Source organism: Etheostoma cragini, chromosome 7 (genome assembly GCF_013103735.1).
Source record: "Etheostoma cragini isolate CJK2018 chromosome 7, CSU_Ecrag_1.0, whole genome shotgun sequence".
Classification (NCBI taxonomy): domain Eukaryota; kingdom Metazoa; phylum Chordata; class Actinopteri; order Perciformes; family Percidae; genus Etheostoma; species Etheostoma cragini.
Genome location: NC_048413.1, coordinates 17,315,194 through 17,339,962, shown reverse-complemented (window position 1 = coordinate 17,339,962; position 24,769 = coordinate 17,315,194). Strand labels below are relative to the sequence as shown.

The 24,769-nt window shown below is 39.3% G+C and overlaps 1 protein-coding gene across 1 annotated transcript in view; it reads right to left on the bottom strand.

The window, feature by feature from the left end:
• casz1 (castor zinc finger 1) overlaps positions 1–24,769 on the bottom strand; it is a 156,463-nt gene that overhangs the window by 93,939 nt on the left and 37,755 nt on the right. Inside the window, exon 2 of the mRNA XM_034877632.1 lies at positions 11,715–11,762. The gene's annotated coding sequence lies outside the window, so the exon portion shown is untranslated. The remainder of the gene's footprint in view (positions 1–11,714; positions 11,763–24,769) is intronic.

Genomic DNA, 24,769 nt, shown 5'->3' with positions numbered 1-24,769 from the left:
CAACCTGCAGATAGCGAATTCCCCCCCCCCCCCCCCCACCCCCACCCACATTCAATTAACAAGTTAACAAGTCACTTTGTGAAAGAAGAGGCATTTGAGTTTTTTCCAAAGCGCACACTTTGCAAAATACATTTCTTGGTTTCTTTTTAGTTTTTGTTTCCTTGCTGACATAACATCTTCACTTCTAGGCTGTGTTCATCAAATATTCAGTTGCAACTCATTTCCAATAAGGACAAGAAAACAAATTATAAATAAAATGGAGGCATAAATCTTTCAGGATCCTAATTCTAACTTTCCCTTGGAGTGTTTCTGTCTTTATTTTGTCACATTAAGCAGTTTTGCTTTCCGCTCCCACTGCTAGGCGTGGCTGATTTTACACTGGTGGAAAGAGCCCTTTATTCTTCTTCTCTCTTGTTTTGTAACACTGTGTATTTTGTGGTGTCACTTCTTTTATACACAATTATCACTTGTAACTTCTGGTTTTGTTTTTATGAGAGACAGAACAATAAAGCCTACAGTATGTGATGTTCTTTTTTTGGTTGCAGTGGGACTGCTGTAAGCCTGCACTTCACCCCGTCAAGGATAACTCCAGTATGACTACAGCCAGTAGCCACAGTAATGCAAAGCTGTCCTGACTGCTTTATCTTATCCAGTATTTTCTCTGGTCATTTTAACACCAGAATGCAACATAGGCACAGCGCTTTGGATGCAATCCTCAACCGCTTTGTGGCTCTGCATTACATTTGACATTGCATTGATAGTCATCTGGTGGCCTTTCACAAACTTTCAGGTCAAATATATTTAGTTCCACTTCCTAGCTTAAAGAGAATAAACAACTCAAAAAACCTACCTATGGTCCTGAGAAGACCATATGGTGCATGCATTGAAAGCAGGAGACCGTATTTTTGTGTAGATGGGCTTAAGGGGGTGTACTTCTAAACCAATTACTGAACATATAGCTACTAAGGTTGACAGTATGGGACAGAGCAGATTAATGTCAATAGGTTAGGGAAAACGCTGACAGCTTAAAACCTACAATATGGGTAGAGGGACAAACCACAAGACTTGCAAACTCCAGATAAACTGAACTAATTTGCCTACACATACACTCTCACATTATCTCATATAGTCACTTTAATGTTTAAAACAATGGCTGTTTCTGTCAGTGCTATAGGTTCTATAACAAGGGACTACTCCAAAAAAAACTAAAAAAATTAAACCAGAAGTATCTATTTACTAGAACAGAGAATCTTTCACTCACACATCAAAAGGAATTGTTCTCTAATAGAGACTACATGGTTACAAATACTTGCATGAATATTATCAAACTGCAGTCTGTCCTCTTCAACCTTTCAGTAAAAAGCAGTAAGGAAGAATAAAAATTGAAAAGCAACAGGCGAGGAAGCTATACTAGTCCGCGGTGTGTGTATTTGTTCTGCAAAAGCTGACTTCTATTGATTAGTCTACGATATACAAAAGTTGACGTTACATGCACTATGAAATTCAGCATTTTTCCTAACCTTCAGCAATGCATGTCATTCGCTTAGAAATAAATATATAAATATTCACCAGGAGGGGAAAAATCACTAAAGCTCTTTTGCTCTAATTGGCTGAATAGCAAGAGCAGCAGAAAATGTACAGGCAGACAACAGTGTGAAGGGGACTCGGTCACAGTGCAAAACTAAGCTCTCAGCACCAGCAAGCGTCTAGGTGCCTGTCCGCCACATCTTAACTAGCATGAGGCACTTGTGTCTCCCATAGCTTTGGCAGTAAGCTGCAGATCACAGTCCATTTTCTGGACAAGTTAAGTAAATAACCCAAGCAAGCAAGCACAAGACAGTGACAGTGAAAGAGAAATCCCCCAAAGTCACAGTGGTGACACTCTACTAAATCCAATCAAATTGAGGAGGGAGAGGGAGAGGGAGAGGGAGCGAGACAGAGAGGGGGAGAGGGAAGGAGGGAGGAAGATATCCTCTCTGCTGCCTGTGTGTGTCCAGCAGCATTGATGCAATAACACCTCATTCAGTGTTTAGCCCTTCTCAAAGGACAGGCAGGGATAACACTTTAAACCCTTTGGCTTTATCTCCTGCAGATTTTCCATAAAATGCCAAGCCAGAGAGCCGGGGCCATGTGACTACCATGTAGGTCAGGGCAGATGGGGGGTAGAAAGGTGTGGGAGGTGAAGGGAGAGAGACAGAGTGGAGGGAGGATGGGAGTTTTCTAATGGAAATGTTGAAAATAGCAAGCCTTAACCAGATTAGATTAATTAAGATTCTGTCTGTATCTGTTGCTGAGTAGAGCAAGACTCAAAATGAAAGGTAAAGACAGGGAATGAAATGTTGCCCACTTTTTTTAAGTGTGAAGTTTTTGTGACGGAGAAAAGTTAAGATACTGTATATTAATGTTAACCATATTCTATATGTTATGCAGATCTGGAAATTGCTGCCAGGTATTGCAAATTCTGTACTGTATTTTTTTTCCTCCCTAAGAACCTTGTATTTTGTTAATAATCATTTAATTTTCGAAAAGAAGTCCAACAGAAGTGCAATGTGCTTAAGGCATTTGTGCATGGACATGGTATGCTAATGTCAAGACATGAGATATCCAAGTGTCAGTTAAAGGAACACCGCAACTTCTTGAGACTTATTCAGCGTATACCCCAGAGTTAGATAATACATTCCATCTCCGTGCATGTCGTAACTCTGTCTGACGCACCCACCGCTTACCTAGCTCATCACAGATCTTGGAAGTAACCCGCTGAAACTAGCCTAGTGCTCCCAATATATGACAAAATAACGCCAACATTTTCAGTTATTTTTATCTTCATTACAGCGGCTAAATACATTTAAACCTAACATAGTGTTAATTTTGTCAGACGAGACTAAACACGTTTATCGATGACCTTTTTTTCCACGATGAGACGATGACGAGACTGCGCCAATGTCCAAAGACGCTGATTAAGATTAAATTAACGTGCATTATTGCAAAAAAAAAGACAAGACTAAAATGTTTTGCATAAAATAAAAACTAAGATAAAATCTCTCTTCATTTTTGACCACAATTGTCTTTTTCATCACTTTTTAGTCGACTAAAACTTGACTAACAAAAAAAACATATGTGAATGACTAAATATGATTTAAACTAGCAAGGACATTTGGCACAAGACCAAGACTTAATTAAAAATAGGTGACAAAATTAACACTAACCTAACATTACACCAGATCCCTCAAGCACTCATAGCGATCTCCTTTTAGCGACTTTCTCTGACTGTCAAGCTCTCTGTTGATCTGCACATCCAATTTAGCTTTTCATCTGCCTCCTAATATGATAATTGTACATGTAATAACTATAGTTTATTTGTTGTTTTGGAGGCAAACCTCCGCACCACGGAAACTCAAAAATCAAGCTCCACTTAATAACCTAGAGGCACCAAATCTGGATTTGTATAAAAGCATTTTCTGGTGAACTGGTTGATTGTTATCCATGATATTTTTTTGTACGGAGATATGTCAATATTTTGAAGCTCAATGGGCTTGTATAATTGAACTAAGGGCCCTTAGTTTCCATATGCTAAGGGCACAGTTTCCCAGTGGAATACCAGTGACGCTTGGCGATGGAATACAAAAGATGGACAGGATTAGGCTTTGTGCTGTTGACTGACCTTGACCTATTTGTTGACCCACATACTCACTCAATCACATGATTCTATTTTGATCAATAAAACGTATGTGAATATGCTAAAGAAATTACCCAAATAGTGAGTGTGTCCTCTCTGAATGTCTACATTTTTGTATTAGTTCTAAGCACCATTGGCTAGCTGTGTACAACTCAATCAAACTCAAAGACACTATCCCTGTGAAAACAGTATTGATCAAAGAATAGAGAATAGAAGATACTTTATTCATCCCCGTGGGGAAATTTGAGTGACCAGCAGCTCACACATAAATAACCATTTCCATACAAAGCACAGCTCCCCATAATAGATACAAAAATAAATACAATGCAAATGGATACACAAGAGAGTTAAAAACAGCATAAGATCAGCATAATTACTATAACTATAACTATTACAACTAAAGGATCTCTTGAACCTCCCTGTCTTACAGTTCAGCGAGAGCAGTCGCTCACTGTAACTGCTTCTCTGTCCAACCAGGACGTTGCATCTATCCATCTATCCAAGCTCATATGTATCCTACATACCAGCTTGTTTCAATTGATTTTTCCTCTGAGTTGAAAAATGTAATCGAGTTGATATGAATTACAGGGTTTTTGGCTTCAATTCATCAACATAACCCATAAAGCCTTGCAGTTGCCAGGGAAACATGATAACTATTTTTGCCTGTTTTTCAACAATCAATTACTTTAATGCATTTATGCTACCGTTTACAGAGAAACACACTCTGTAGAAGTCGACAAATACTGTAAGTAAGTGGTTTATAGCAGAAACAGACAGCATATAGGGTTCTAAGTGGGCTGTAGATAATCAAAAGCATTTCATTCCATTGCAAATAAACTACGTCTTAGCTTTTTTACTTCATAGCAAGCAAAGCTAGCATAGTATGCTACATGCTGCATAGTATTTATTGGTGTCTAAATGCAGGTTATCCCTGTAACATAGTATCATGTATGGTGGCCTTTTCTGAAATAATAAATAAATATACTATAGGCTGTATAATATACGTATATATAAATTGTTCAGCAAAACTTGCAGCCCGCATGTATCCCTCCAAACTATCCCAGTTGTCATGTTATGCGAAAAGATTTGCAGTCTCTAATTCCCAAGCTCAAGGCTGATCAGTGTTATTCTAGTGACACCTCCCCTAAGCCTCCTGACATTAAGCATTTATAAGACAGTTATGGGTATTACATTGTTCTTGCAACATAAACTACTTTTTATGCCATGTTTTAATAAAATAGCCACAGTCACAGATTAAACTCAATAGGCCAATAGGCTACACCCTGCCTTGTTAACAGACAATTATTGTACTGTTATCCTTGGAATGTCTTCCATAGGTTTTAGGCTTGGGGCCTTAATTTTATTGATGTAGCGAAGGTGCAATGTTATATAACGCTTGTTTAAATTTTCACTGCTCAAATTTCCATTAATATCATCCTGGGCCAGTGAAACAGATAACAATAAACCAATATGAGCGGACTTGCGCTAAATAAGTCTTAAGCAAAGACCCTAAACAAAACAGGAAAAATCAACTTACACCTCCCCCTACAGCAAAACAGGCAATTGTAAAGCAGGTAAAGAGATTAAAGTGTGTGTCGTGGTAAATCGAGGGCTTACCTTGCCACTAAAGCATTTATATCCTGACCATTCAACTTAAAACTATCTACAATACCTACTTTAGTTATAAGGTACTAAGTTATATTCCATTAATGCAATGTATTCTCACAAACCTTTTTTTCTGTAACAATATGACATTATGAGGTAGGGGCAAGATTTTTTTTTGTTATGGCCTTTAATCGACAGGATAGCTTGAAGACAAGAAAGGCGAGAGGGGGAGACAACATGCAGCAAAGGGCCGTGGGTCGGATTTAAATCCGGGCTGCTGCCAAGGACTCAGCCTACATGGGGCGCATGCACTACTGGGTGAGCTAGAGGTAGCCCTACCTTCTCTCATTTTTTGAAATAGCAAAGTAACATTTATCCCAAGGTTGGATGCATTTGAGGTGCTTATTACTGTCTACAACTTGGCTAGTCACCTCAGTGTCCACAACTGTCACAGGTGAAAGCATGGTGAGGAACCACATTACGGTCACTATACTAATGACTTCTAGTGGTTGGTTGAGGAAATTGGGATCTTGAATGTACAACATGTGCATTGCATCCTCTCAATTAAGCTCTTTGCTGTCTGGTGCAAACAAGCAACAGAATAGTATCATCGGCAAAAAGCAGAGACTATCATCACCAAACATAACCATTACTACTCAAAATCTAAATTTGTTTTTAACAAGAACAGACACAGATCTTATTTGGTAGTACACTGGCCAGATGGCAAGTAGTGTGGCATGGCCACATATTCCACAGCCCCCACATGAAACTCTCTTGTCTAATCTGATGTTTGACTCTCAGCTGGAGCCTCCATTCCAGCACATTAGTATTTGCTTTCTCAGGGAGGCTAAACAGTGTGATGCCCAATTACTAAAACACACCCTTAAGTTTCTATATTTAAAAAAACCCCTGTTGCCTTGCCACTAAACAGAAATTTGCCTATATCAGTAACCACTGCCAGAGAGATAGACAATAGTTTCCCTTAAGGTTTTCAGGTCTGCATCCTTCACAGAGGGTGTTTTTCATGAGCAGGAGTTCTGAAAAGTTTTTTTCAACTATTGACTATGTGCTTAGTAAAGATCAGCATTGCATCTGACTATTCTGGGTAAGGCCTCGTTTCCCTTTCTTGTCTGAGAGTTTTCCAAATTATCTTTAAGCCAACTAAAATGACCCTCTCCATGACACCTTTAGACTTCTTCAACACCCCATTTTTTTTTCATTCACAGATGCTACATGCCGCTGTGGTTCAGGAGGTAAAGCGGGTTGACCTTTAATCATAAGGTTGCTGCAATTTTTGCAGTTTATCCCCGGCCCCTCTTGTCCGCATGTCAAAGTGTTATTGAGCAAGACACTGAACCCCAAGTTGCTCTTGATGGGCAGGCTAGTGAATTTGCCTGGCAACTCAGCAATGTATGAATGTGTGTGTGAACGAGAGGCAAATTGTAATGCGCTTTGTTCAATAAGGTAGATAGGCGCTATATAAATGCAGTCCATTTATCATTTATAGTCCTCTCGGCTTGTAACAACGTTCTAATAATCACGGGGATCTTCAGAACAAGCAGTAGAAAACTCCTACAATGCTCAACCAGGGACTTGTGCCTATCCCAGCACCGCCTGGCACCTCTCACTCACTTCTGACTATATTACTGCTAGCTTTGGTCACATGGCGATATCCCAAGGCTGCAGACAAGCACAGGTGATTGTATTATAATGCATGGTCATAGCTCACTCTGGGTAACTCTGCGTCATAGCATACCCCCATATGACCAAATGGTGAAAATCTATCCATATCCCCTTATTATGATGTATTCATTCAGATGTCTTATACAATTTAGGGCACTTTTTAATGATTTTAGGCATAAATCATGGATTATGTATTGTGGTGCCATTAAGTTATTTTGCAATAGATTATTATGTTTAAAAAAGGCAGCGAGGCCATGAAAAATAATTGCAACTACTAAAAGAACTCATTGAGTACATATGTAATTAGAGATCAGGCTCTTAGAAAGATTTTAATAACATGCAAAAATGGCTCAGATAAACAAGAATTCTTCAAGAAGTCAGATATCCAGCAGCTCATTACTTATGGATTAATTTTTCCTTTCAAAATATGAGAAACTACATTTTAAGACTGAACATGTATGTGCTTGTATAACAATCTTTTACAGGTCTGTCATTTTTATCATGACAAGACAATCACAGAATCTTTAACACTGTTTCCTAACATACAGCGTACACTAAAAACAAATCCTCTGGCATCTGTATTGCTTATATGAGCATATATATATGTACTTCCCTTGTTGACAAAGTTTCTTAAAGCTCAACAGTCTTCCCCCATCCAGGTCTTTGGACTGAAAATCATATGATGCTCCATCTTTCAAAGATGTACTTTTACTAAAGCATTGTTGATTGCCCTGTGTCCATTACTTGGAAGGATTATGATAATATTCCACATTGTGCTCGGCGTGATGCACAGGAAATTCAATACTCAAAAGGTTAATGCAATCAATTAGGATGACAAAGGAGTAAAGTAAAACCCTCCTGCTCGTGGAAAAAAGAGACAGGAGAAGAGAGTGGGAGAAAAGGTATTGAAAGCTTGAATGGATCCACAGAGAGAAAAGAGGCACTTGAAATGACAGAAAAATTGCATTTATTCAACGTGTCTCGTCCAAGACCAAGTAAATGAAACACACAAAGGGTACACACAAAAAAAGAAAAATAGCTCTTAGATAGTGAATTGCATGACTTAGCACTCAACCAGTTGTAATTGAACAATAAAGGAGCAATATTTTTGTTTGAAGCTAATCAGATACCTAAGGAAAGGAAAAAGTGCCAAGTACTAGAGGCTTAAACATCGATTCATAATGCTCATAATGTTCTACAGACATTTCCATCGTTCTGAGTCAAGTTTTGTCTCAGTACTCCATTCCCATGTGCATTGTTGCATGGGCTGAATATTAACAGCAAGACAGTTGTGTATAGGAGAGATATCTTTTGTTATTTAGATAGATGTTACAATGCTATACAACACAAAGGAGTCTCATCATTGCAGATAAATGGATAAACTTGGATGGCGGTATTGAGCTCTACAACCATTGTAATAATCCATATTACCTTTTCAGGCTCAGTCTGTCAAAATGGTGATGTATTAATCACATTTCAGCAATCCTCCGTGGCTAATGATAATGTTATGAGAGTCTGGGTGGCAATATTTCGCTAATGTCTGCAACGCCTATTTTCTGCCGATAAGTTGTGCAAGGAGAAAAGCCTAAAACCTTGTAATCCACTTAGGTAAAGCAGTAGACTTACCTACTTCTGCAAACACAACCTCATAAATCTTCTGCACCTTCACATTCTTAAAGACTGCAGAGCTTGAAAAAAACAGTTTTCATGTCTTCAGTTTGTACCAAATGAAGACATGTTTCACATTTCAAACCATTGCACAAGTCAAAGAATTGTGCATGCACAGGCCCAAACAGATACTCATTATATATCCTTAAGTCTTAGTCACACTTGCAGGAGCAAATAACCTCAAAATACTAAATACTGAAAACACTCAGTGCAGTATCTAACTTAATATATTTATTACAAATATTCAGCAAGTAAGCTATTTGACATGTTGTTCCTAGCAACAGTTAAGGATTAGACTTCTGCCAAGCACTTTTAACTACATCCTTATTATTCAACATCTCCCAACTTCCATTCAGTTCTACAATGGACAAATAAAGAGGTATAAGGACAACAAGCACAAAAGCTGGGGTTAGGCGGTAACCAGGGCTTTATGTTTTGACCGTAAGAATTCCACTTTTTTCCGGGGCACAACTGCTGTAATTTGACCTACATCACATTTTTCTGTTTGGGCATTTTTCGGGTCCAGCAGCCACGTCACAGAAACAATAGACCAAAATGGGCTTTGAAGTCAGCCCTGAAAGAAAACGGCAGGGCTGACACATTAAATGCCCTCACAGCTGGGCTGCCCCCAGTCAAAAGGAAAACAAATACTTTGAATGAGAGGGGGACACGCCGCTCCTGTCTGAGCTTCCTAAGGCCCTGAGCCACCACCGGGAGGTGGGCTTTCACGATATGCCCGTAATGATGGATGGATTGGGAGGAAAGTCTATTCACATGGAGATGTTACATCATAAATATTTACACAGGGCCGCCGTTTCCATGTAGCCTTTGCTTGTTTTGACACACTCAAAAAATGTAAAGGACAAAAAGTTTAGGAGAGAAATGTGCGGAAAATGAGAAGTTGCTTTTCGTTTTTGTTATTATACTGGGTGATACTACAATACTAAATTGAGTTTCATGGGTTGCTGCTCTTCTTTCTCAGTGAGACAAATTATCTCTCCTACAGAGATATGTGGGCTTTATTTACCTTTATCCATGACTGAATAAACTACTGTTTATTAGAGAATCATTGCACTCTTACACACAAACTCTGAAAAGCCAACAAAACAGTAAACAAAGTGAGTCTAAGTTTCAATTATATATCATTATCAAACCCATATCCTTGTTTTCCTTGAGTAACTACATTTAGAAAATAACCTTAACAGAGCCATGAACTACAAAACACATATTGTACGCTAATTTAGAGCAAGGCATCACATTACTTCAAAATCTGCCTGATTTTTCACTGAGACCAATGGGAAGTAAACGGGAGACACCATTGTTGTTGGTAAGCAGCCCTACAAATTTCTGCTCAGCGAGCTCAATTAAAAGCCTTGAAATCCCCTGAGATTCTCCCTGAAACCAATGAAAACAAATTTGGCAGTTTAATTTTCTTCCCACTGTCTAAGAGAGGGACTCCGCTCTGGGAGCCGTCTCTGGCCTAAGTATGTGGGAGCCAAAAGGAGAAGGGGGATGGCATGCCAGCCCAGTGTTAGAGCCAGTGTAAGACAGTTGCGTTAACATATATCAAAAGCCAATTAAACAAACTGTACTCTGTTATGTTGTTATGTGGTCAAACAACGGGAAACTTAAGTTAGTATGTGTCTGCACTACCGTTGACTCATACTTAACTTTGCTTCCAAAGCAACCTGTTAAAAGATGCCTTTGTATGTGTATGTCCACCCATGCATCCGTCTCTGGGGAACTTATGTGGGGAGATGGGGATGCACTGAATCTGATCTGCAGCGCTCATCCTCCTGTTGCTGTTAGTTATTGTATCTATGTGAAAATCTGTGGATAGTGTCATCATCATGTTGTAAGGAGGTACACTGGGCATGTATCTGGAGCGCTGATTGATGCAAGGAGTGCGTCTGTGTCTGGTGTGTGAGTGACACCACCAGAAACAAAGGAGTGTGGTGTAGCCCTCTGCCTCAATTCACAGCCATTCCACCCCCCGGTGATAGTGAGGGCCTCTGGCTTGACATCAGACAGTCCACGGTGTCACTTCTGAATGTTTAGATCCCTCTTGACTAGGAGGCCAGGGGCAAGGGCTGTTGTGTGCATCCTCGTGACAGACTCCCACATCAGCATTGTGCTCATACCAGCTAACATCATTAGCACAGGAGGTTTCATCTCAGGGAGAGAAAAAAAGCAACCCAGTTTCTTCAAGTCACAAGTCATTAGCGTCCTCTCGAGAGTCAAATTGTACAGAGGCAGATTTTTTTTATCAGCAACAAAAGGGTTTTATACTCTTGTTAATTTGGTGGATGTCATCTGTACTTAGATGTCTGTGTCTAATGTCTGTTACAGTAATAAATGCCATATAGTGGAAAAATTATATTATTTTGTCAAGATGACAATTTGGGATGTTGCCACAACACCAGCTAGACATAAAGCAGGCATAAAAGAATATTAAGTTATAATTAATGGAACAGTGTAACAAGATAGATAACAGAATATGGAATATGGCTTACGTCCTGGCACATTTATACAAAACTATGGTGTTAAAATACAGGTTTTATTACTGCCATTGAAAAGCGTATATAATTCTAGCTGATTATTTTTTCAGTTCTGTGTTCATTAACATAGTATTGTATTTTAAGTACAGCAAAGTTGTGCTCAACAGCTGTTTATGTCAGGAAACTGACAAAATGGCAGTTCATATATGTCAAAAACACTGTATTGCTCTTGTAGTCGGGAGTCATTGCAGCTTGGCAGGGTTTTTAAAACAGTGTTACGGGTGCATTTTACACAGTATAGATCCCTCATAGCAAGAGAAAGAGACAGGCGGGTGAGAGAGAAAGAGAGAGAGAAGCCGTCTTTGGAAAACAGATACATCAGTGTGCCTGCATAGTGTACGACATTGCTGTGAGTTAATCAGTTGGAAAATAAAACGGTGGGATTCTAATAAGTCATTTGTCAATTTTTACAACCCCCAGACACATTGATCCATGGGGATTAATGAAGATGCCTGATATTGTTGTAGATATGAACAGGGGAGATGGTGGGGACAGTAATCAGTCATGTTGGGGATTTGTCCTACCTCGTTTTCTCTTCCTGGGGAGTCACGCCATACAGGGGCTCACTTCATCTGGCAAGGAGAGCAAAAGAGAATCATTAAAGACCCAGACACTGATTATTCCGATGTATATGCATGCACATACATGGTCTCCAGAAATCCATACATTTACCCAACTCATCTAATCTACAGTGGGTGACATAATGTAGCTAGCTTCCTGATGACACAAAAGGAAAATGTGTACTTTTGTCCATTCCTGTCCTTTTGATATACAGCATAAAGGTCCACAGATACCAAGGCCTCACATCACAGATGGGAGAAAGGGGTTAGCAACCGAGGGAGGGGCGACAGGGAAGCTATAGTTTTTAAAGCTCATTGAAGCATGGGGAGAAGTCATAGAGTACAGTCAACTATGCCTAGACCTGTTTCAGCAGTATGCCAGTAATAATTTACTAACAGGCACTAATCCTGAAATCCGACTGAAAATAAGTTATTCTTAGCTGAGAGTGACTCGACACAGACTTGGAGACTTAAACATGAAAAAATTATTTCCCCATGAAACCTCAGTAGCAAAATTCTTTAACATGGTGAAATCAATTTCTGGATCAAACACTGCTGCTTAGATAAAGAACATAACTGAAGGGTCAAAGTAGGTAATGGGAGTGAATACACTGTGCAGGCTCCTTATTCAGAATGTGCTTAAATCTTATACATTGCTGAAATATAAAGTTGATGATTCCAACTGTATGCCTTTCTCGTATATGCAGAAAGGTGCAGTGTCTTATATGACATCCATTAACCCAGACACAATGTTACATCAGGACAGAAACTGACTTCGGCAGAACCAGTTGAGTCGCTCTTAAATCCTCTCAAAAGTTTCCTAACCTTGAGAGCCCATGCATCCCCGAAAAAGTAATAATAATTCTAACCTGATCTTCCTACTTATTTTATATCTCCCCTCAGCAACCTAACTTCTTCTCGGCAACAGTGCAGTTATTAATTCATGAGGCACTAATTAGTTCTTTGTTTAATTTTGTGTTAAACAGACTGACCGGAATGATAACGACTTGCGCTGTAGCGCTTCGGTCCCATGCCACTCCTGTTTGCTACAACAAGGGAGCATCGTGCGACTAGCATGATGAACCCAATTCCCTTCTAAGTTGCACTTCATTAAGTCAAAATGTGACAAGGAGCTTAGAGGAAGAACTGGCAGATCTGATCATACATAACAATGCAAGCCCAGTAAGTTTGAGGGGGAGTGGGGAAGGGTGGGTGCCGGTGCGGAAGCTGGGGTGGGGGGGGTAGTGGATTCCAGCATGCATGTTGATAATTTTCTATTTTTAACCCTTGGGGGCCGTCTTTCATTTTCCTTTAATTGTTTTTGTTCAGAGCTGCAGTGTCCTATTTTTAAATTGCAGCTCCTATCAACTCCCCTGATCAACCCCCTGTGCAACATTGCAGGCAGACAAGCAAACAACAGGGTTGCCCTTTTCCATGATGTAGTGTAGATGCTCCAGTAAAATTGGTGACACTTTCATCACTGCCCCTACACAGATATATATTTGTGCACCCACTCAAAAGGAATTGTTGCATGACATGGCAGAGGCGCGGCGGTTACAATCAAAATGAACTTGAAAAGTAATGTTTTGGCCTTGTAAGTTGAAAAACCTGCTGAGTATGCTTATTCAAGATGTAAGAATGTGTCAAGATGGTTCCATCTGCCCATATTTGACATACCTTCTTCTAAATGTTTTAGATGAGTATGTATCGCAAAGATTGTTTGTTTTCTACAGATCTGGTGAGAAGTTTTCGACTTGGAGGCTTTACAATAAAAAGTGCAGTGCTGTCTAAATAACCCCTACCTACATATTCATGTGTGACATGACTATAGACTATAGACGTTCAATTGACACAATACCTGAATCTCAAGAGAAGCCCTGCACACCGTAGGTATACCTCTCAATAAACTACAATCATTGACTTTGTACATGTGGCAGATAGCACTTTCGTTTGCAAACTGGTGGATTTTCTTTTTGTTTCCACTGCAAATCACCAGCTGACAAGCTCCGGTAAGATGTTTAGCCTCTCCAACTATCTTCCCACTGGCTGAAGATATGATAAAATCAAAAAGCAGACAAGTAATTACACTGTATAATAGGCAAGATTGGCATTTTCAAAATCATTTTCATGTGGGTGGAAATGACATTGCATAGACTATTCTGTATTCACTGGTGCAGATAAATAAACAAGGCATGAAGAAGAAGGGGGGCATACAGAACGCACAGTACAATGGCAAGCAGGTCAGTAATTAGAAACTCTGTTTGCACGGTAATAATTTTAATATATTCATCAGGAAACAGAGCATGCCTGGCATGATAAACTTCTATCAAGGAACATATCCTGACTGCCTTAACCTTTTAAACAGGCTGGCAGCACATTGTTGAGAACCTAAAAGAACACAATAAATAAATAAACACACAGAAGTTATAATAAGATGCAGCTACACCTATCCCTAGCTTTTGGAATTTTAACATTACGGGCTGTCTTATAGTATGGCAGGGATATGCAACCCCTTTCTTATGCCTGAATTTAAAAAGAATTAGTACCTGCAGCTAAATGTGCTTCTGGAGCTTTTGCCCTCTTTTATCCAAATGTGAACTTGCTTAAACCCTCTAACACTGAATCACGTGCAGCTCTGATTGCTTGAGTGTAAAGAGCAACACGTGTGTAACCTTGTTTGTTATTGAAGGTGGCAGTGATGATGCTATGGAAATTATTGCAAATTGCTTAAAGGACTCCTGACATGCAAAAACTTTGACCTCACGGTCCCATATCCCAAAACAGAAGAATGCGTAATTGTTAGAGGAATTCAAGGTGGAGCACAAAGGTAATCACAACACAACATTTTTACAGAGGTGAAAATAGCTCAAAGCCTTTCATGTGTAAAATATACGGCAGCAAGCATGCATGCATATTTTAATATGATAAACACTGTTAATGCAAACCAGACCTGCATACAGTAAAGTTCTTTTAAACTTCAAGTTAGTTAACAAGTGATACATTGCACCATAGAGTCTCATTTAGTACAAATTTAAATAATAGGAACACATAAATAGGGATTCAACTGAACATAACTGGCTAAAATAATTATCCTCTTTGCTGTAATGACTGCCAGTCCATTGTCTAATTGTCTATTGTCTTCCTGGTTTCATTTCCCACACATAAACTGAGAAACTTACAAGTTTACGTGACCTCATTCTACATAAAACAACCTCTAATTACATGAAGTGGAACCCGCTACAAGAATTCACTTCTAACTAAATAAGTCCGTACTTTGAGCCTTCTAGTCTGTGTCTGGTTCCAAGTTTTGAACAAACTGCAGAGTAAGAAAGTGACCATTTACTCATGCATATTTGACAGGATCTAGTAGGCCCCTTTTTGTGCTGTCACTTCTGGCTCCTATTCTCCCTTTTCCCTAGGAGAGGACAGAGCTGGGGGCTTGAGGGCAGCTACCTCCACAGTCCCGCAATCCCCTCCTCGCCTAATTTTTGTTGTCCAGTCCTTTGAAACCTCAGTCTCAAGCAGAACCAAAGAATGGTGATCCATGTGCAACAAGTGCCGGTGCCATGGAAACCCCCATTTTCCCCCCAAAATATTCCTTTATATCCCTTTTGAAGACCTGTCACCACGCAGATCAGGCATCACACGACCCCAGGCCACGCCATGACAAAGCCTATTTTCTGCCTGCTTCTTGATTGATTAAAAAAGACTTTTTAGTAAAACCATGTTAAAGGACACAAAAAGTGACACACAGAAGAAAGGGCCCTTGGGGATGGCCCAATCGGACGGGTTCCCCAGTATTATTGCACAGAAAAAGGAACAATATCATAATAGCGGAATAAAGGAAGGGTCAGAATAAGCATGAAACTTCACAACAATGGCGATGACAATAATAATAAAAAACGTTTGGGGTTTGGTTGGTTGTTACGTACATCAAACTACACATAGTATAATTGTGTTCATTTACATAGAGGGTGTGATTTTTCCCAAACTGCAGTTTTAGTTCAGACATATAACTGTAAAATTTTAAGACAACTGTGCCTCTAGATATTTTAAGTTATTAAAGATTTTGTGAACTTAAACTTACTGGCTTCATTTCTGATTAAAGAAATACTTGACCAAAATAATCATATGCATATCAATTGCTTACCCCGTTTTACATTAAATTCTTGAAGACATTTTTGTTTTCTTGCATGCCTCCACAGTTAAATGAAAAATCCAAAAAACAGAGAGAAACCTCTTGCTGAATTAAAGGAACAGTGGGCCGCGCAAACTATTTCAAAACATCTGTTTACAAACTCTTCTGACGAGTACATAGTGAGTAGCGCGCCTCAGCAAGCGAGAGACCATTTATGAAGAAGTTTTTAAATAGAAAGGTTTTAGCGAATTAAGCACTGTGTTTGGGAAGTACTAAAACATCCTTTGTTGACCGTATGCAATTTGACAATTTTAGATTTAACGATTAAAATGATTCCACGATATGCCTTTACAGAGAGATCGCTATTTCGTGCTACAGTGCAGATTCTATCAGCAGTGTTTTACCTGAATTCGGCACATCAGCGCTGCTAAATGATTAGCTGCTATTTACAAATCTCTCCAAAGGCAATAAATTGGCTATCTTGAAATTTCACATTTGCATTTGCATAAACTGGGGTAGACGCTCCATATTCATGCGCCATCTTGAAATATGTAAGCTGGTAAGGGACATACAGGATACACTGCTACACCTTTCGCGTTTATGCTCTCTACGAAAATCTAACTTTTCCCGAACCCGATGGGGAGGAGGGCGGCAACATCGACCACCATTAAAAGGTTACCAAACCTCAACGTCATCGTTCTCAGCCACTCCCTCTGTTCGCTGATTGGTCAAATAAAAATTTGACCGGAGAAAACCAAAGAATATACTGCAAACCCAGACAAAGTACAGAAGGAAAATTAAAATTGAGCAGAAGTACGTAGGAGGGCAGAGCCAGGCTACCAGAGTTGGGGACTAGCGATGAATATATATCAAACACACCCCCGACATTGCCAATTTAGCACTCTGTTATTGTTAGTTTGAAAGCTTATATTTCGTATGAAATACAAGCTGCAGGAGCAAAAGGAAGAGAGACAGACCGGTGAGATGAAGAGATGGTTTTCAGTAGCCTACAGGTTAAAAACGGGTTCAGAAGTAAACAACACGTTAACATGTTGACAGTGTTTTCAGCTGTGTAAGACCAGGAAATAGTGCAATAACACAGATCGGTGTGCTGCTTTTCCTTCATTGTTCCCTGTTAAGTTTGCTGAAAGTTATGTAATGTAACCCCGGTGTGCTGAGTCAGCACTGCGCCAGTATTCACTGGGCTCCGTTTAAAAAAATAGCCTTTCAGATGCTACATTGTTCATCAGCAGTCAGTCATATTGCAACTTAGGAGGCAATTTGGCTTTGTGTGCTCTGATTAATTTGGCATTCAGTTACCACACCAGTCTTAATTTTGCTTTAATGAGAACTTAACTCCTGGCATTGGCTCACCACTGTTTTAGAAGAAGGAAATAACGGAAGTACCAATAAATGAGTGCATTATAGTGGATCTAATCAGGTAGATTTCTAAAAATAGTTATAAATATTTGTGAAAGTAACTGATAAGTATTTGACATTTGAGAAGGGAATTTAAGGTTGTTGTTTTTTTACCTTTTAGAGCTATATTTTCTTAAACAGCACAGAGGGCAGATGTGTTTGTACTGTTCCTAAAAACTAAAATAAAAAAAAAATATTTAGCCATATCACCCAATCCTAGTAACATGGGGTCAGTAATCAATATTCAAATGATCATTTTGGAGATGAAATTTTCCTTTAATGATTCTGCCCGGCCGATTCAAATAATATAACAGTCACAATCTTACACTGGCCACACTTGGGAGAAAATATACACATGCAGTGCTGTTGTATGATGTTGTGTGTGGCTCATGTGTGATTTGGGATCAATATTCTTTGCATTGGACATTTTACTCCTCCAGTTGACCTAAGTGACAGACCATTTGAAACAGCAAGAGACTAGCTCAGCTACTCTGCACAGCACCAACGGGAGACCATATTATTAATTTATCTCAAAAGCACAGGTCGATATGAGAAGCCTATTGCTTACTTTGTTTTATTTTTGCCGGCAGTTTTTAAGTCATAAACAGTGCTTTAAATGTCTGGCATTTTTTCTGTGATTTGATAGTAGAACCGGGGATGCCAAACTAGATAGATATGAGTAGTGTTAAATAAACAGTGTTGTTCTATCATGTAGTAAAACCAGAGATATTTTCAGCAGTATTAAAGAAATGAAGCAGCTTCTGTCTCTTTGATTCTGTGTAGAGATGTGAAGGAGATATTTACCAAGACGATAGAGAGGGGTGGGGGGTGTAGAGAAGAGAGAGGCATTAGCAGCGTCCACACATAAGCAATTAGTATTCCAGATCCTGATGGTTCAAAACACAAAAAGGCCTCACCAAATCCCCACGGCAGAGGTGTCAGACAGAAAATGACGAAAATCTGCTCCTTGACAGGGAGTCATTTATATTTTAGCTTCGTTCCATTATCTTAACGAATCCATCATCAGCCAATGCAATATTAACAGCAGAAAATCAACTCATTAGATCCAGGGGGATTTAATCAAGATTGCAATCATGTATGCGGTTCCTGGAGAGCTGGCTTCTTCTTCTTTTTTTCTTTTTGGTCCTTTCCACGTAATTGCCGCATCTCAGATCTTAATAAATTATTCTCGATCTGAGATTGATGCCTTTTTTTCCTTGCCTCTCACGCCATGCACTCACTGTCTCCAACTATAATATTTACTATAAACATTATTATGTCATGGGCACACAGTTTAAAATGGCCTTTAGCTAACTCGCAGAAGTAATTGGCTTCTCCATTTCTCTTGTTTCCTTGCTAATTGCCCAGTGATATTGCTAACAGTTCCCTCAGAAAGAAAGAAAAGGCCTCTTTTGTACAAGCTGGGATATGTTGCTAGGATTTTTCAACCTTTATTTGGGGATGTAGAAAGAATTTCCTGTGTTTGATATTGCTCAACAAAACATGCAAGTAAATGAAAGAACATTCCACTTTTGATGGATAAAACTTTATGTGAAACACTGACATCTGGGAGAAAAGAGCTCAAATTTCAGGTGGAGATACTTTAGTCTTGTTTCTCACAAAAACGCCTAGCAGAAAAGGAGCTGCACTAGATGGATAACTGGCAGAAATACATCATTTTCCAATCTAAGTCTATCTCTGGATGTTTTATCAGGCAAGAGAAAAAAGGTTCTACCCTACACTTTTACTGTGTACGTTTACTTTTGTATGCAGGACTTCAGATAGTTAACATGTATTAGTACTACTACATTTATTAGTAACACTTAATTTGCTAAAGAACTAAAACACGGACACATGGAAAGTGAAATAACATTTGTAAACAAAATGTTTAAATACTAAGGATACCAAACATCTATATTACATGACAGGTCTGAGAGTGAAAACAAGTCATCATCTTGCACACTGCTCCTCAACATGTAAATATCTTTCCAAATCATACATTTTAGAGTTCATAAGGAAAAAACTTTTTTTTTTTTACATTTTTGTATAGTCTTTTGGATTATAAAAAAATGCTAAGAAAGATAATGTTGAAATGCATTAGAGATTAAGAGAGACTAGTTGCTGGCTATAAGATGTATCATCAATTGCAATTAGCAGAAAACTGTCCTTAGACCACGTAGAAACTTTGATTTAAGTAGATTGACCAGATAACCAATCCTTCCAGACAACCATACAGCTAGTAAATTAAAAAAATCCCAAATCTACAACTGTTCATTTTTCTTAAATAAAATGGTCATGAAATCAATGTTTTGTAAACATTACCATTTCAGAAAACGCAATCACCAAATTGGTTGTCTAAAACATAAACACAAAAATAAATGTATTCGTTGTAATGTATGTGAAAAGTGTCTAGTTGTTTTGTGTGCAACTCTTTCTATTGAACACAGTATTTTTACCATTCTCTGTACCTATCTCTCATTTGTGTGGAAGCGGGGCTTTTTCCCCTCACAGACTGGATTAACTCCTAACATGTTCAACATGATCCAAAAGTGTAAAAACTGTCAAAGAGACCTTTAATCCGCCTACGGAACAAAGCCTTTTGTACAAGGACTAACCTGACCTTGTCACTGCGATTTTAACTTGCTGTCTGTTAGGCAATGTAAAGCCCAAGTCAGCCCTTCTCCTCCACTTCCTCCCTTTTAGTCTTCTTCCCTTCCTTACTGCCTCAACCTCTCTCTTTCTCCCTATGCACAGAATTGGGAGTGTGTAAAAACAGCACCAAATGCTGTGTTAATCCCTGTTTCTCTGAGATGGCCAATAGTGCTGAGCCCTCTGTAAACCAATCTCAAAGTTTTTTTATCTTGATTTATTAGATTACGAGTCCCGGGTCCCTGAGCCTATGCTACACATACTAATCCTAATCGGAATAGACAAGTATTAGCCCAGTTCAAGGGGAGCTAAACAGCAGCAGTGGCCAACTTTCAGTAAGAGGGAAACTACAAGCTTATAAGCTTGATGGGGCTTTTTTATTCGTTTTCCTTTTTTCTCCACTTACATTAGTAGAATGAGTGTGTAATTAAATACATAAATCCTGACACATAAACCCTCAAAAGGCCTTAACCACTGAACCCCGTCCAGTTTGGCTTTCTTTTCCCTGCACAATGAAGTTACTGAGCCAAGCCCAATCATTTGTATTTTTCTCAGATTTTTAACAGTGAGCTAGGCAAACATGAAAGTCCCATTGAAAACAACTGCAAGAATTAATTTTACATCTCAGTGAATACAAGGCAGTGTTGTCAAATTATAAGCAACAGAGGTAAGTAACTAATTTCCCTTGGTCCAGAGACTGTTAAAAAAAGAAGTAATAAATCACTTTTCATCTGTGATAATAAATCGCATATAATTAGAAAGGTGTCTCTACTCTGTTTGCCTTCTGTGGGCAAACAGAGGCCACCAAATCGTCAGAACTGGTCACATTATTGTTACTAAACTTTAAACCAAAATGAAAGGATAGTCTCCAGCATATTGTAAATTGCTGGTCTCACACCGCTTTTAACCAATCCAGCCATTGCGGATAGTAACTGGGTTAGGCTGGATGGAGTCCATATGACACATGAGGCCAAGGCTGGGGAACATTAAGAAGTGTCTGCTTGTACACTAATGCTGGTGGCAGCTGTTAGTCTGCCAAAAACTGCAGCAGCAGCAAGGATATCCTGAAATACTATTGAAAACCACTAAACCTCCTTCTCGCTGATGTAAAGCTATACAGCTGCTCGGCGCCAGCACAATCACTGATCAATCTGGGAAAGTTAAAAATGGAGCCAGGTTTGTAGACAAAATCTGTTGCTTTTAAGCTTGGAAGGTCAAACTGGTGACTTCAAAAGGGATGTTAAGGTTTAACAATATAGAGGGTTTTTGCTGTATTTAAGAAAGTTTGTACAGCAGCCATGGCAGACGCAGCACATGCTTTTTGTGTTTGTGTCCTGTAAATGTGTATGTCTGGTCATGTGTTTCTGTCCCTGCATGAGTACATGTAGATTTTTCAAGGCATCACCACAGCGCAGAGGTTGCCCCTGCCCACTGCCCTCGGGGGTGACAGGGGAGTTAAGGGAGATGTGACAGCCATGTCTGCTCCCTGTATGTGTTTGTTTGCCCCTGAAAATGAGACACCGGTTTCACTACAGCCCCGTGGGCATGTTTAGCTCAGCCTCCACCGCATTGACTTCATCTGATACAAAGTGGAAGTCCACACGATAATAATACGCATCTCCGCTGGTGGGGTGAAAGTAGATACATATACACTTCAGAGAAGGAAAAAACGTGATTGATTAATCCCTATACTTTTCAGTTTCAAACATACACTATAGATTTAAGAGATTGAAGAATGATTCTTCTACATTTGCAACTTGGTACTACAAATCATAATACAATAAATGGTGTCAGAACAAAACAGCCTATTTCATAGTAATGTCATCATAAAAAGCCTAATACAGCGTGTTAGGGGTTATGTGATGGGAAAAAAACCTATGATCCAGTGCTTTTGTATGCCAAATAAAAGTGAGGAATGGATTTCCCTTGCTCCTGTGTTTTGTCCTTAGACCTAAGTGTCACCAAGTGTACTTTGCAAGGAATATTCATTTCCTTAGGAAGGCCTCGTCAGCCTTGTGACCCAATCCATATCCATTCTGTCCTGTCTGCCCTCCCTAGTCCCTGCCTCTTTTCTGTAAGTGGCAGATATTTCACCTGCCTATCAGTTTCCCTTTAAACGTGCTGGTATATGCAGTAAAGGCGCCCATATAGGGTCACTGACTGTCCTCTACGAGGCCCTCTTTGAAGTTACTATCTCTTCCCCCTCCCCCCATCACTCAAATTACAGCGTGTAGAGGTCGCTGGAAGAAATGGGTTGAACAGAGCTGATTAACTTTGATCTAGTTTTACATATTATTGGGATGGAAAAAGCACATGTCTTTGGTGACTCATGATTTAAAAAGCAAACTATAAATTTAGGACTCCCTAATTTATATTTACAACAGGGAAATAGTACCCTTCTTTAATTTTTCTTTAGTGCCTGGAACATAGCCTGGAAGATGTTCGGCAATGTAGTGTATGCTGGACTGAAGAGCAAAATGTTTTTGCAGGAGTACGTTTGTGTATGCAGCCCACAGCAAAATCCAGTTTACCACCAAATAATGGGAATCAGATCATTTCCATGCAGATATGTGCAACGGGAGGGAAAGCAGCTGCTTCAATGTGAGGAAGGTAGGAGGAGGTTAAAAGGAGTCAATGGAGGCTAAAGAGACAGCAGGTCTACTGATGACAGAAAGAGTGGCCAGGGACTGCAGTTCAGGAATTCTGGAAACCACATCAAACAGACTATGGAGCATTGCCAAGATGAACACACAACTGTTGCAAAAAAAGGACGGGGGATAGAGTAAGAGATGGGAAAAAGAAAGGTTTAGTAACAAAATAAAAATATATGTTACAGGATCAGAGGAAAATTAAGATAGGAATTCTAGAGCCTTTTGGCTTACTGATAGAGAATGACCAAAAGGACAAGAGAAAACTGGTGTTGCTTACAAGAGAAATCCATTAATCAATAATATTTTTAGATACAGTACCAATGCCAGTTGCTGCATACTGTAAGTATATTCTTTAGTGAGTGAACGTTCTCTCAGTTTTCCTCACTTACTTCATTTTCCACTGTTTTCCTAGAGTGCCATTTAACGACCTCTAGAACAGGTGTGAACTTGCTGCTTTAAGTCAAAAGCGGGGTGTGAGCATATAAACACTGACAGCTTATACTGTACGGCATTAGAGACAACATGGAGTGGGAGCTGAGATTACATTACAAAGTGCATCTGTTTGGAAATATCTATAGCTCTTTCTCTGGGTTCTTAACTGCTTTGGACTTTTCATGCATTTTTCAATACTTTCTGTGGCTTTAGCGGCATGTTACTGGCCACTAAGCTACACTGTGTTGCCGAGCGTCTTGAAGTTTTTATAGTTTTGGTACTTTTTGTAGTTTCGGCATTACAATTTCATTGCGTCAAAAAGTCAGATTATTGTAATTATCACAATGTGAATTTCTTTGTATGACATTTAAAATGATACTGGTATGATCAGGAACGATATGACATGGTACACCCCTATGTAAAACACTCGTAAGATTGTACCTGTGGTGGCTTAATAGTAAAAATATATTTCCTGCAATGTATTAGTTTGAACTACACTTAACTAGAGTAGCAGTTGTCTTGCAATAGAAATGTCGAATTTGTCAAGTCTAGGTAATGTACAGTATGTAAGAAATAATGTAGAGCGACGCAGTTGTTATGGCAAAAACAACCCAGTAGTTGGATTCTCTATAACAACCCCCTTGCTCTACATTATCCCACTTATTACATGGGTACTTACCAGATAAATCAATAATTTTACACAAAATATTGATTTAAATGGGAGATTTAAATACGATAGTATTGCTTCCGATAAAGAAAATAGTCAGATCCGTCTCTACGGTTGGAATTCTGTCGATAGCAACGTAAACTCTGCAGCTGATTGCCTTCATCTAATACTCCGGTGATTCCCAAAGTGGGGGTCGGGACCCACAGGGGGGTTGCGAGCCAGAGAGGGGGGGTCGCAAGTTGATTTCCAGAAATAAAATAAAAATTCTAAAATGATTAGAAATAGCCTATGTTAGCCATGATTTTAACACAAGATAAAACTAGTGGCTACATTTAAAATAAAACCAAGCAAATAAATAAAAAGGGAACAGCTCTTTTGATTTGAAACGAGGGCAAATCATCTGATATCCGAGCTGGAGGACGCATTGGTTGAACTGTCAAGCGACCGAAACTTGAAGACAGCGTGTAATTCTAAGAGTTTGGGATTTCAGTTGAGAGGGAATACCCACAGCTATCCAGGGCGGCTTTGGGTGTGCTGATGCCGTTTGGCACTACCTACTTGTGCGAAAAGACTTTCTTGGCAGATGTACCTTAAAAATAAATACAGATCGCGATTGAATGTGGAGGATGATCTCCGAGTAGCGGTCTCCAACATATAACCAAGATTGGACTGGCTGTGCTCCAAACATATTGCACATCCATCTCATTATGTGAGGTTAAGTTCAAATTAAAGTAATGAGTAAATTACTGTAGAATAATGTTATGGCTGTTGTGTTATTTTGTGTTGTCAATATGCTCGTGTTTGGATACGCCTATAGTGCGTGCATGGTTGCCTCATTTTTGTATTACAATGCTAGGAAAGCTAATTTAAGTATTTAGTAATCATTGATTTGCTGATATACTATAAATATTCCACATGAATGAGTGTTTGGTGTTTAAAAAGATCAAACTTACTATCAGTATCAGTAGTTATTATCAGTATTTTCACATCGTGTCCAGAAACCTGGCCCCACAGCCTGCAGTCAGGCCCCATTCTCAGGCCTATCAGGAAACCAGCCACTTGT